The 15,077-nt window shown below is 37.1% G+C and overlaps 1 protein-coding gene across 4 annotated transcripts in view; it reads right to left on the bottom strand.

Moving 5' to 3' along the window:
• The window catches only part of ndst3 (N-deacetylase/N-sulfotransferase (heparan glucosaminyl) 3), a 305,314-nt gene extending 292,967 nt beyond the window's left edge, over positions 1 to 12,347 (bottom strand). For 2 of the 4 annotated variants that reach the window (XM_088636282.1, XM_088636317.1), the window contains exons 1-2: positions 11,882 to 12,347; positions 11,262 to 11,376 (exon numbers count right to left, since the gene is read on the bottom strand). The gene's annotated coding sequence lies outside the window, so the exon portion shown is untranslated. Of the gene's footprint in view, positions 1 to 11,261; positions 11,377 to 11,578; positions 11,600 to 11,881 lie in introns of those variants that run through there. The other 2 variants (XM_088636298.1, XM_088636309.1) reach the window with 2 other exon arrangements.
• Positions 12,348 to 15,077: the final 2,730 nt, after the last annotated feature.

The following is a 15,077-nucleotide window of genomic DNA, read 5'->3' as shown; positions in this document are numbered from 1 at the left end:
ACTTACACATAATGAATATACTGATGGAAAAAAGAAACACAACACCTCCTCCACACTCTGGCCCTCCTGTCTGCGTGGAACAGGCTGAAGAGTGACTTATCCGTGAAGAGGTCACACCCGACTGGCTTGGGCCAGGCAGAGGCTGCGATGGACTCGTCAGCAGTGGCCTGATGCCACTGCTGACGAGTCCATCGCAGCCTCTGCCTGGCCCAAGCCTGTCGGGTGTGACGTCTAGGAGGTGTGAGCAGAGGGCCCCTGACAGGTCCCCTTGCTCTAAGGCCAGCAGCATGGAGCTTCACTGTCCTGTCACTGATGCAGGCATTGTGTCTGCTGGCAGTTTCAGTAGCAGTATGAGTGGGAGATCTGAAACGATCGCTCAGATGGACAAGTCTGATGTGTCGGTCCTGCTCTGGTGTGGTCACTCGAGGGCGACCAGATCTTGGATGGTCATCTGTCCTGCCGGTCTGCTGAAACCTTCTCTGAAGTCAGGACACAGTGGAGTGGCTTACTCCATAGTGTTTGGCAACGCTGGCACATGACATGCCTGCATGCCTGCAGCATGCCAACGGCCCTCTCCCTTGCTTCTGGTGACATTTGAAGGATTATGGAATGCACAGAAAACTGAAAGTGTGGCCTTGTTCTTGCAGTGACCTAAGATTTGAATTAAGGCCTTTTTAAAGGTGACCTGATCAGGTATTGTTCCACCTCGACCTCGTTGGGTAAAAGAGCACCTAATGAGCTTTCATGTGATTGCCAAGTTGCAATGCCTCCCTGCACAAGCTGTATTCCTAGTCAGACAGCTTAAAACAAATTGACAACTTTTTGTGAAAGTACATAAGCTATAACTATAGTATTCTTATTCGAGAAAATGTTGTATTTCTTTTTTCCCCCATCAGTATAGATGTTTCGGGATAGTTAAGGTACGAATAAAATATATCAATATATCAAAATATATCATAAATATATATATATTATTATACTATAAATACTATACATAAGTTACAAACAGATTGGTTATTGGGGAGATACACTGCTTGATTATTATTGTGATAAAAATATCCTATTGCTTTATTACTGAATAAAGTAAAACTGAAAACTGGAAGCTAGGACAGCTGCTTTCAATTCTGGCGATATGGATAAATACAAAAAATCCAGATACTACCTCAGGAAACCTATCAAAATAGCTAAATACAACTACAGAGTAAAATTAGAGTCATTATCACGGCTGCAACACACGGACCATATGGAGTGGTATCCGCACCATTACAGACTACAAAACACAACCCAGCTATATCGCACAACAGTCTGCCTCTCTTCCTGATTAGCTAAATTCATTCTATGCTCGGTTTGAGGTCAATAACGCAGATCCAGTCAGGAAGATTACAGAAATCCAAGACGGAAACCCACTGATCATATCCAGAGCGGATGTGTGCAAAGTTTTTAAAAAGACCAATCCACGCAAGGCTCCTGGCCCTGATGCTATCCCTGGCCGTGTTCTGAAGGCATGTGCAGACCAGCTGGCAGATGTCTTCTCGGACATATTCAATCTCTCTCTAGCTCAGTCTATATTTCCTTCCTGCTTTAAGAAAACCACCATTGTCCCTGTTCCTAAGAAACCCAGAGTCAGCTGCCTAAATGACTACCGCCCTGTTGCACTCACATCAGTTATCATGAAGTGCTTCGAGCGGTTGGTCAAAGCATACATCACCTCCTCACTGCCTGACATCCTAGACCCACTGCAATTTGCGTATCGCCAGAACAGGTCAACAGAAGATGCTATTGCCACTGCCCTCCATACTGCCCTCTCACACCTGGATAAGAAAGGAACATATGTGAGAATGCTAAGGTTTAATCAACAAACAGCATTCAATACCATAGTGCCCTCAAACCTTATCATCAAGCTTCAGGACCTGGGTCTGAACACCTCCCTCTGTAATTGGATCCTGGACTTCTTGACGGAACATCTGCAGGTGGTGAGGGTGGACACCAACATATCCTCTACCCTGACTCTAAACACTGGAGCCCCCCCCCAATGCTGTGTACTTAGCCCTGTCCTCTACTCCTTATTTACCCATGATTGTGTCACCAGGCATAACTCAAACTCCATCATTAAGTTTGCGGACGATACAACAGTCATCGGCCTGATCACAGATGGTGAAGAGTCTGCGTACAGGGAGGAGATTGAAACCCTGGCAGCATGGTGCCAGGAGAACAACCTCTCTCTGAACATCAGTAAGACAAAGGAGATGATTGTGGACTATAGGAAACATCAGGGAGGAGATCACACACCTATCTACATCAATGGGACAGCAGTGGAGAGGGTCAGCAGTTTTAAGTTCCTGGGAGTTAACATCTCACAGGACTTAACCTGGACCCACCACACCAACACTGTGGTCAAAACAGCACGGCAGTGCCTATTCTTTCTCCGTAGGCTATAGACGTTTGGCATGCCATCACATATCCAGGCTAACTTCTACAGGTGCACTATTGAGAGCATCCTGACTGGTTGCAGCACTGCCTGGTATGGGAACTGCTCTGCCCAGGATCGCAAAGTACTGCAGAGGGTGGTAAAGTCAGAGCAGTTCATTACTGGCTGTGAGCTACCAAACATCTAGGATGTTTCAACTCAGCTAGATGTCTGAAGAAGACCAGGTCCATTCTCAAGGACCCCAGTCATCCCAGTCATATACTGTTTTCCCTCCTACCACCTCCTACCAAATGGTACCAAAGCATTCGGTCCAAGTCCAACAGACTACGGAACAGCTTCTACCTCCAGGCAATAAGACTGCTAAATAGCCAACCTGCAGCTCCTTTAGCAAATCACCTGTAATGGCTACATGGACACACAGTTTTCACTGTATTCAGCATAACTGCACTACTTGTATGTGTACAGCATACACATGGACACATAGCAGCTGTACTCATATTGAGTTTTATTCAATTTCTATTACATCTATTATTATGTAACCTTATTTTCGTAACCTCAATTTTGTGATTTTTGTGTTTTTGTGATCCTTGTGAGCTCACAGAAAAGACATTTCATTGCCAGCAACAACTGCTGCACGCTGTATTGTTGTGCATTTGATAAATAAACTGTGATTTGATTTTGATTTGATTTAAAGACTTAAGGTCAAGTTGCCAAATAAATTTTTCAGAAAAAAAGGTACTCTTAATTCTTGCTTTCAAGATTTTTATAACTTTATTTCTTTACATCAAAACATCACAGCAAACAATATTTTCCCCCAAATGCTTACGTTGCTTAAGGAAGATCATTGATAAGTTGCAAAACAAAATGATTATAAGTGCAAATAATAAACACCTATTAACAGGTCATTAAAAACATTTTTCTATTGCATAATTAGTATATGTCTAAAATTAACCTCTGATTATAAAGTTTCATATTAATACTCAGGAAAGGTTAAGTGAGGAGCTACCAATGTAAGAAATGCTAAACACCATAAATATCCGGTCTTACAATTGTTTTATCCCTGTATACTGTATCTTGGGTCATCAAAGCTGGTTTCTTTATGAAGAGCAAAAGGGCATGCTTTTCTTTCAATTAACAGACTATGGTTAAGAAGCTACAACATATTTCTATTTTGTTCTTCTAATTCTTTTCTCAAAAAATTGAAATTTTCATTCTGTAAACACTAAAGAATAATCTTTAACAAATGACAACCTTAAAACCAAAATCCTTCAAATATTTTAGGCTGCTTTTGGTGTTCTGGGTAAGTGAATTGTGGCAAATATTCAAATTCTGATTACCATATATATTATTATTTAACATATCACAAATGCTAGTACAAGTGCCAACACATACTAGCACATGTAAAACACATGTTGCCTCCACATGAACCACTCACTGTCTTTTATAAAGTGTAATTAAAGTTTGATTTACAGTGTAAACAAGATCCATGTGTACTTTATAGTTTTAACAAACAGAAATGTCACCACTTATAGGCACTGGATTGATCAACAGCATGCCTGTCAAAATAATCACATTTTTGAATTCACATTTTGAATACTTTGTTAATACAGTATGCTGAAAATAAATTATTTAAATGCACTTTGTTAATATTATTAGGGTTTGCAGTATCAAGAAGTCTACCAGAAGGGTCTATACACAGGAGAGCAAGTACTATTTGCCATAAGGGGAACAAAGACAGAAAGCTGTCCAAACATCTGTGACAAAGGTTTTCAACTTCCGCAGGTACTCTAGTGATGATGGTACTTTGGTGATTAGTACAGTACCAGAAATGTACAGATAGTCTACCACCAGGAAGAGGACAAGAAAATCACAAAAGTTAAGAGGCGAGGCTCAGTCTGAGTCCATGGGCAACGATAAAGATTACTTACTGATGATCACAATGTTCAGGAAATTTTGGCAACATCAGGACACAATGTCGGCATGTCCATTCGATATTAACCTCATGAATCATGTGTCCATAATGCAGTTCAGAGGAACATTAAAAAATACATTAATTTGCCATGTAGCCATTCATTGACTCCAAGCAGATTGTGAGATTTCTGGGCATTCTAACAAGTAGTGTGCTTGGTACAGAATAGAGAATCAAAAGTTGAGATCTGTCATCCAGCTTTTAGAGACAGATCCATTTTGCTCTAGGAATTTATGCAGCATTTGGTTGTTCTGCCATTCTTGTTCAAACTGAGAAATGAGGTGGATTCCCAAGTTTATCCGGTTATTTCAGAGAAAAGAAAATATTTGGTCATTACAGTCTCACATAGCTAACATATGGTACAAACTGAAAAGGGCAGATCACAAATACAAGCACCTCACCCTGAAGGCAAGAGGTCAAAAATGCTCTACACTGGGAGAGTAGTCAAACATTCCTCTTGAAAAGAGTTTGAACCTATAAATTTGGAAGCAACTACAGCAGATTATCAAAGTCAAAGGAAGATCCATTATACTTTTTTCCATTATTTTCATTATTGAATTTTTTAAACTATTTAAACAGGTTCAGTCTTTTTGGTGAATGTTACTGACATAAATAATATCAATAACCATCCATTCATTTTCTAAACCACTTTATCCAGTGCAGCATCACAGGATTAATAATCATCTTTTTTATACACGTAAGGTTACAAATGAGAGAAGGCAATTTGGCCCATCTGGCTTCCTTAGTTGTTAGTAGCTAATTTATCAAGAGAGTCTCATCCAGCTGTTTCTTGAAAGAAGTAAGGCAATCCGTTTTGTTCCGAAAACTACAGATGCAGCCATTCAAAATGGGTGAGGTATTTCGCGGCATACCCCGGTGGGCGTGTCACAGTATCACGCGGTATCACGCATTTCACGTGTGTCACGTGACTAACTATCCGGCGTCGCCTTGTAAAACCGCCAGGGGGAGCTTAACCTCTCATGTACAGCATTTGAGCCTTTAATTTTGAACTGTGTATTACAGCATGTTAATCATCAGTCATTAAAATGTTGGTATATATTATGAAAGCAAGATTGCTCAGTTGGACAGAAGTACACAACCTACCTTTATCAGAAATATTTATGCATCAAAGCCTTTACTGAAGATATTACTAATAGTATTAATAATGGATGACTTTGGACAAGCTGTATACTCAAAGTATAATTTCTTTAGCACATTTGTACAAGCACTTGGAATCTGTCCAAGCCATACTTTGTCAGGCATTTTGTTTTACTTCAACGGGGCATAAAAACTTCCTTGCTTTTAACAGGGCGTTTCATAATTTCTAGCTACGAAAATGATTTAAAATGCGACACCTATCATTCAACTAGAGCTTAAAATATCACAAGGAAAAATACACACCGGTATTCCATTTCTCCCTAAACATTGTAAGCTTCGAAGTCTTTAACTAACGTGATACCGGAGTCAACAAGCATACTTTTAGAATTTGATTAAAAGGGAATATAATATGGAATCGCGTATCTAAAGAATTTAATAACGGTATGATTATATCCGTGTACTGCGGCAGGACTGTGTAAGGCTGTTTCGCCTACCTGAACATGCGAGCTGTCTTGTAGCCTACTGGTCTAGGTGCGTGACTTCCAACTGGTAGGTTGTGTGTTCGAATCCAGCTGGTGCTGGACTTTTATTTTAACAAACATTTCTTCGAAAAAATAGGTAAGCGATATTATGGACAATCAATTGACTTTTATATTTCAAAATATCGCAACATGATCGATATTTGCGATATTTTGAATATATCTTCCCTTCTGACAGTGGTTCCTGCTTCTATTGTGTGTGTGTGTGCAACAGTAAATTTTTATAGAGAAATGGAGGCGGGACAGTATGCGTTACAATATAAACATTTATATTGATTTAAATCGTGTTCTGATTTAAATCGCAAACGCGTGTTTAATTGTGTGTTTTTTAATCATGATCAGGCTAATGCATTTCTACATTTTCTGTATGAACCAGCTTAGAGGTTCATACAGAAAGACAGCTTGTGTTTAAATTGAGTGTAAGGTAATTTATGCTTCTAAAGTCATGGTCAGTATTGTTGTACTGTGCTGTACTGTGTCACATTATTTTATAGCGTTTTTATTGCGTTATTAAATCCGGTGGCGCTGTGTTAGTTTCCTGACTCACATTATTTAAACTGCGACACTGATCATTCATCTCTAAATAAACTTTATTTTATATAGCATTTTAAGCGAATAGGTAATTAGATTGCTCATAAACCTAATCACTTTTTCTTCATAAACACAGCGTGATTGCTCTCTGAAAATGCTTTTCCTTTATTTTTAAAGTAGGCTCAGATTTCAACTATAGATCGTATTATTATAAACTTTCTTGGAAAAATGTATTTTATGTAAACCATGTTTGCTATTAATTCATTTAGGGCTAAAATACGTTCATTGTCTTCTAATCGAGTCGAGTTGACATTGGAAGCCTGCCACACCCGGACCGTTAACGCATTAGCACGTCAAAGCCCATTGAGCCAGTATTGGCTTTAGTATCCCCCCCTTCTCCCCTCAATTCAATTCAATTCAAGGTGTTTTATTTACATGACAGATGGGTACAAGCAGTGTTGGGTACTGTATGTATATTGTAACGCTTACGGCAGACAGGCACTGTGTAGGAGCCGACGCACCAGAGCAGCGCCTGCAATTTTTATATTTATAACTTAGTTTTTAAAATTAGTCAAGCAATACGAAGCATCTCCTTTTACTTAGTGCCTGAGCATACTGCAACGCGTGTGAAGCCCATAAACGATATTAATTTTGGAACTTAAACATACAGTATATGGCTGGTCTCGGTACTTTAAAGAAAACATACACACCAGTATTCCATTTCTCCCTAAACATTTTAAGCATCGAAGTCTTTAACTAACGCGATACCGGAGTCAACAAGCATACTTTTAGAATTTGATTAAAAGGGAATATAATATGGAATCGCGTATCTACAGAATTTAAAGACCAGACAATCGCAAACTCGTTTTCAATAAAATTATTTTATTCATTCAGCAGTTTGTGAGAGGGACATCCAGCAGGGAGAGACACACACACCGGTTTTCATTGACAACATTGTTTTTTTTTCAATTCCTCTTGTCTAACAGGAATGTTTTGTTTGTGGACAGACTGTTAGACAAGAGGAAAAGACTGCCTCCTCCTACGAAGCATTTCGTTGATCCGATCACGAATTCTTTTCCAGTCGTACGCAGCAAGGGTTGAGAATCTCCGATTCACCATCGTACTAATGGTTTCCCGGAGATTGGGTTAAAAAAAAACAAAAAACATACTAACAACTGTGCCATCCTACTCCTTAGTTAATACATTTTATTATTCATAAACAGTTAACATTGTTAGCAAAATATTTTGAATTATATTTAACCCTATTTTTTCTTTAGTTTTGTATTTAACTTATTATATGATAGTCAGACTTAATGTATATTTGAACAATGAAAATATATTTTTACAAGATTTTACATTAAGCACTTAAAATTAATATGGTTAATAATAGTAAACTGTAACATGCTGTAACAAGATCGGTTACAAGAAGAAAATGCTTTCAGAGAAAATGTTTCAACCAAACTTATTCCCACACACCCCGCCCCCACTACCATTAGAATATACACAAACATTTTAGCGTTTCATTCTGAGCAGAAGACCCTCACACCTGAAGAGTGCTGGCTGTGACGAATTAAACCGGTTTTACAGGTTTCAATCACAGACCATGTGACATGGGACTCAGTAAACTACAGTAACACCGTATTTGATAACGCTTTAAAAACGCTATAAAATAATGTGACTTGGCACAGAACAAGTTTACAACACAGTACAAAGATAAATGCTGACCATGACTTTAGAAGCATAAATTGCCTTACACTCAATTTAAACACAAGCTGTCTTTAGCCCTCTAAGCTGGTTCATACAGAAATGTAGAGATCTAGGCTCAGAACACACAGCTTCATTAGCGAATACATATGCAGGACAACTAGAGAAGACGTTTTACAGAGGGTGGATTTTTAGAAACATCCCATCAGACATCCCATCATATTCACAACGTGAAATCTAGAAAATAATATTACGTAACCAAAATCCGCAATATGGAAACAGAACCTGTGTAATTGTTGATAGATGATGTACTCGTAACATTTTTTCAAGACGAACTACAACATTTAAAAAATGACTTGTATGTACTTGATATCTCTAATCAATCCACGGGTCCCAGCACAAAACGAAAGTAAAACGCATACCGTTTCTCGCTTCTTATTGCTCAAAAGTAATTTGACCGTATGAAATGCATAATATAAACCTAGAAACATATACGTGAGCAGTACTTAAGCACTGTAGTATCGGTGTTAAGACATACCTCTCAAATACTGTAAATCAAGTTAAAAATATCTCAAGACCGATTCTGGTCGTAATGAAACCATGCAAGGGAGTTTTTATGTCCGTTGCAGTTCTTTTGCAACATGAATATAATTATATCGTTATTAATTTCTTGAGATACGCGATTCCATATTATATTCCCTTTTAATCAAATTCTAAAAGTATGCTTGTTGACTCCGGTATCACGTTAGTTAAAGACTTCGAAGCTTACAATGTTTAGGGAGAAATGGAATACCGGTGTGTATTTTTTTCTTTAAAGTACCGAGACCAGCCATATACTGTATGTTTATGTTAAGATTTCCCTTCAGTGGTAAAATTAGATATGAATATTCAATACTTAAACGGGCACAGTTAAGACATTAAATATACATGTACATATTGTATACAGTACAGTTTGCATACGGTAATATGTTTATGTTACGCGATTAAAAAATAAATAAATAAAACTGGAAGGTCCAGCACCACCATTATGTTTATATGGTTGTTTTTGTTGGTTGGTTGTTATTATGGTTATTAATAATTCGATCTATAGTTGTAATCTGAGCCTAAATAAAAAGAAAAAGCAAGTGATTAGGTTTATGAGCAATCTAATTACTTATTCGTTTAAAACGCTATATAAAATAAAGTTTATTATTAATTTGCTGGACAGAGCGGTGAACATTATTATGCATAAGACAAAGATAACGATCCTGATCAGTTTAGAAATCTGTGTACGCTGTAAGGTTTTTACTTCTTAAACTTTTAAAATACACGTTTAGAATTGAAAGAAATTCTCTTCCTGGTATAGCAAACCAGCACGTCTTTTTTCTCCAATCAGAGGGGTGTCAGATGGTGTCAACCAATCACCATTCTGCGTTGGGTAGCAACGGGTGACTGTTCTCAGGCGGAAGATGTAAACAGCTTAATGTTCGTGTTAAATATTTTTTTTTAATTAAAATTCATTCTATACAGCAATCGCATATTTGGGTACCGTTTCATAAAACTTTCATGCTTAAAATGTTTAGGGAGAAATGGAAGACTGGTGTGTATTTTTTCTTTAAACTACCAAGACCAGCCATACACAGTACAGTTTACATACATACAGTAATGTTTTAAATTAATATCGTTTATGACCTTCAGATGCGTTATGCTCCTCTTCTTTTTATGCTCAGCTACTAAAATTTCCCTTTAGTGGTAAAATCCATATAAATATTCAAAACTAAGCGGATTAAAATGTGCACAGTAAAGACATTAAATGATTCAATCTTTGCACTACCAACCAATGCACCACGAGTGCCCCTGTCGGTCATTTTGGCCAGCCAATCACTTGCCCTGCGGTATGCTCCGGTAGCCCGCGGTGGCTTGTGGGTAGGTTACCGTACCGCGGGTTTTTACCGCGCATTTTGAATGGCTGCATCTGTAAGTAGTTGTTTTTTGTAAAACAGTGCCTTTTTCTTAGTTTTAAATGGACATCCCTTTGAGGACTTTGAATATGTGAATCAGGTCCTCTCACAGTCTTCTGACATGAGCACTTTGTTTGAAGAGCAGTGGTCCCAATACAGAGCACTGTGGCACTTCACTAAGTGTTACTGTAATTTCTGGGTCACCCCTTATTTATACTGTTTTTTATCCATTGTCCTCATTCAACAAATTCAAATATATTGATCACCTTTAATGTCTACAGCCACCCCCCTTCAATTTGAAAATTAGTCTTTTGAGGAATTTTATCAAAAGTCGTTTTAAAAATAAACATACCATTACACTTACTGTTTTATACATTAGTTCTTGTTGAAAAACTTAGTTTACCAAGACCTCCCTTTTTTAAAAATCATGTTGATTATCACTTATAATCCTAGCACCCGTACTGCAATGCAGGTGATACCAGAAAGCTTAATATACACCTGCATTGTGGTTGCTGAATAACCTGTTACAATTTATCATTTTATACTTTTGGAGGAAACTGAACATGTATAAATTTATCATCCTATATAATTTGTTTTAATTATTTTCTGAAGTTTAGGATTTTGTTAACTAAATACTCACACTTTCTAAGGATATGAAGCTGGAATTCTGGGTCTCTCTTAATAAAAACAAAGTGCATAAATTCTGAGAGATGAAAAGAGATTGAGCAGCAATTCAATAATTTCTCTGCTAAAACAAAAACATTTAAAAAGAGCATTTTAAAGCAAGAATCCCACACACAGACAGTACCTACTACGTAACCAGACTGACTTGCACAAAGTAAAACTTTCTTTGCTGCTGCCTCTTCTCCCATTCACATTTGATGTGGCTTATGTAAAGTTAAATTCTTCATGTTTTTTGACAAAAGTATTGCCAGCTTTGCCTGAAATACAGTACGAGTTTAGGTATCCCAGAGGACTACAAGTTAACATGAAAACCATAAAGAGGTCTAGTGTTTGTTCACTGCACTCATCAACGAATCTGTAAAACATACCTGGTGATGATTTTCCTGTTGACATCTGTGAGTCTTGTCTTTCAACCTGGGGCTTTATGTTTCAATCACGGCACTGCCACCCTCTGGCTAATGAGTTGCAGACACACCTGAGACACTAAAAACAGGCAATGATTTAAATTTGCTAGCAAAGACAACTTTGCATAATTTTATCTAAACTTCGACGTGAATTTTTAATTAATTAAATTAATTCCCTTAATCGCTACTGTAATTTGAAGTAGTCCAATTCAAGTTTTTTAAAAAAAAAGTGATCAAAAGATGAAAAAAAAAATATTTTAATAGACCTGCTTGCACATTACCTCAAAGCTACATTTGCTGCAGACATGAATCATTTGTTGCCACAGGTTCCTCTAAGCTCTGGAACACTAAAACATCTAGCTTCCAGACAGCCACGTCCCCCTCATCTCACCTGTTTGTGTACTTGTGAAGTTTTGCAGTAGGCAAGTTAAGGCGTCAAAGTTAGTCATATTGAAACTTCGAGAAATTTAGCGAAGCAAACAAAGCCACGGACGCGGGAGAGTGAAAGAAAAAGGAATGCACCCACCCGTGAAAACGCATTCGCACAGGTATAGATTACAACTTTTATCTAGTTGAGTACCTACCCTTCTAACCCCGCAGGAAACAATAGACAAATTCAAAGCCCACCCGGGCAGATTCCTTTCCGAGCCGACCTCTGCCAGCCGTTATGCATTTATCAGACTGAAGACGCGATTGCAAAGACAAACGCAATGATCTTTATCACGAATCTTCACTCTGCAGAAATCTTGCTCTGGGTCTTTTATTATCTGGATCAAGCATTGCCGCTATCGTTTGCAAATATATATACAGTATATACTGTAAACACACACCTCTTTTATTCACTCGCAGTTCTACGAGGAAATGGCTAAAATATACTCTTCCCCGTTTAGAAGAGAAATGAATGAAGTAGAGGTAATCTCCGATGTGCAGCGTGCTGGCGCTGCTCAACGAACACAAAGCAAAAGCACAACAGATCAGACTGGGAAGTGCCTCCTTTTGAAAATGCAGACTACACAGCATGAATATTTTATTCACTGCACCTTCCTCTCGCGTTTAGTTCTGCTAGGCGGTAAACCAAACGGACGGTAAGCCTGATCATTTCAAACCCATCGCCAGTTTTAAAGGGAAATAACATCTTTAAAACCGTAAACTTGACGACTGTAGGGAAACTGGATAATTGCAAGACCTTTTCGTTGTTGTGTAATAAAGGGTAACGTGGTTTAATTTGTCTATAAATACACTGTCGCGATTAAAGGTTCGCATGCCCTTTCCGTACAATTTAAGTTAATAAAATTGATATTAATTTCATTATATAATACTCTGTTTGGTACATACTTTACATTGATGTATGTAAATACTAAAGTGAAAAATACACAGCGACTGATGATGATGACCACACGTCCCATTCTGAGCAGCGTTTCCCTTGACTCCTCTCATGTGTTTTTCTTTATACCACACAGTACTATGATATTCGATGGCCATCTATTTTGTTTGAGGTGTGATACCATCCAGATGTAAATTTCAGTTGTAAGTTTTTGAAATCAGATTTTTATATCAGTAATTCAGCTGCCTATTAATCACTGTTGCCATGGAAGATTTCTGTCCTTGCTATAAGGTCAGCAGTCTGTCTTTTTGACAGATTTATCTTTATTCACAATGCCTTATTGAAAAAAGTGCAGGTTTATTTAAATTGCTTTGTATGCCAAAATCATACTGACATGAATGTTTACACTACCAGTTTTTTAATACTATGCTTTAGAGCAAATATGTAAAAATAAGTTAAAGCCCAGCAGCCGTTCTATCAATATTACAAGCAATTAGAATGAAAATACCATTACATACTGGACATACTGTATACACAGTTGTACAAATGTTTTTTAACATAAGCACAATCAGAAGTTAACATACAATATATGTTTATGTTTCAAGCATCAACAATATACTATAAAGCTACCACAAGTCATATTTTGTTAATATTGATTGTTAATAATACAGATTAGTTTGGGTGAGAAGAACCCAAGCTTGGCATTTAGCCATTTTGAATTCACATTGATCAGTACATTCAAATACTTGATCACAACAACTCAAGGTAAACTGTGCATGAGCAGTCAATATAAAGTGTTGTAGCAGCTAATCCATCACATTTACTAATTAAATCTAATTGATCCAGTGTCAGGTGTTCTTTGTCATTAACATCATTTGTTTTTTTCTGCACACCCATAAAGCAAAAAGGCAAAGTATGTACTAGACAATACAGAATGTATCATGAATAACTGTTTTTGTTTAAAACAAAATTTCAATAGCAAATTGCCATAGAATTGCTTCTGCATAAAAGGGTAAAAACTGTTTTAAAACAATAATGCAATACTTTTGAACATACTGTATATATATTAGTCATACTTTAAAGATCAATGATTGCCTTTGAAAGATAAAGATAAATAAATGTCCTATATTAAAAATAAAAGCATATTGAATTAAAACAGATATACTTGTTTTACTTATCTTTAAAGATATCTTTAAAGGTCTTTTCAACTTTTTCAACTATCATTACCCAAAATGATCATAGTAAACAGTATGGACAGAATATGGATGTCCCAGTCTTTGTGTGCAAATAATGAAGTTTCAATTACAGATATACTGTATATGATGCATCTGCCTTTGGAATATGTGAACCGATTATGTGAGTATGCATGGCTTGGGCATTGCTATTTGGAAAAACAAGAATGTAAAGCATATTAAATCAAAAGCAAACTTAAGATTTCTTTTTGGTGGATTTAGAGATCAGTCATGTCAAGGATGCCTAGAGTGACATGGGAGGAATGGAAAAAAATTGTCTTTTTGACTGTGTTAAAGTGCACTTATCACACTATTTGACGAGCATTCATCAAAAAAAGTAATCTTCATTTGGATCAGACTTGAACTCTCTTTCCCAGGTTGGAGCGGGGGGATTAGGATCTTATGGGACAGTACAGCTTTTCTGGCATCGTAAAGCATCTCTTCATCTCTTTTGAAGACAGGTTAATGGACAGACCATCTAACTGATGTTTTTATTGTGACTGTGGAGACATGTTTCAAGTCTCACTACTTTCAACATAACAACCCACTTCAGAAAATCCTACATGATTTCTGCAGAGCAACAATCCTTCCACCATCCCAGTACACACATTCACATACAAAAATGTATTTAGATTGAGTTCTGCTGGTCCCTCTAGAACTCCAAAGTAATTCTTCACATTGTTTTCAGGAAATGTAATGATTTTAGACATAAAATCATACTCCAAGTGCCCTGTAGATCTTTTTTGCTGTGATCATGTAGGCAGCAAACTGCAGTCAGTTTGATGACACACTATGCTATGCATGAAAAATAGAAAAGTCTTAGGCATTGTCTAAAATACTCAACCTACTAAAGGAATATTACCACAGGATTTGAACATATTTTTTTTCTCTTAAACGTTTTTCTTTTCTTTTAAAACTATCCTCAGTCAACATGAATGAGTTGGTGAACATTTTTAAAATACATCTGTGCTACCACAAGCAAAATATTTATGTAAAATGCGATGGTACAGTTTTACAATCCACAAGCGGTATTTCTCATTTTGCTTGAAATAATATGTTGAAATACAAGTGTCCTTGTAAGGTTTAAAAAAACATATTTAAAATATTACCAACCTGTTACAGTCTCTTAAAAAGTATTAAAGTGTCACTACATTTAAAATAAAGTATCACTACATGAAATTGCATTAAAAAGACAGTAAAGTAGAATGTTGCCGTCTAACATAG

Source organism: Lepisosteus platostomus, chromosome 1, assembly GCF_059453375.1.
Source record: "Lepisosteus platostomus isolate fLepPlt1 chromosome 1, fLepPlt1.hap1, whole genome shotgun sequence".
Taxonomy (NCBI): Eukaryota; Metazoa; Chordata; class Actinopteri; order Semionotiformes; family Lepisosteidae; genus Lepisosteus; species Lepisosteus platostomus.
This window is presented reverse-complemented; position numbering and strand designations above follow the sequence as displayed.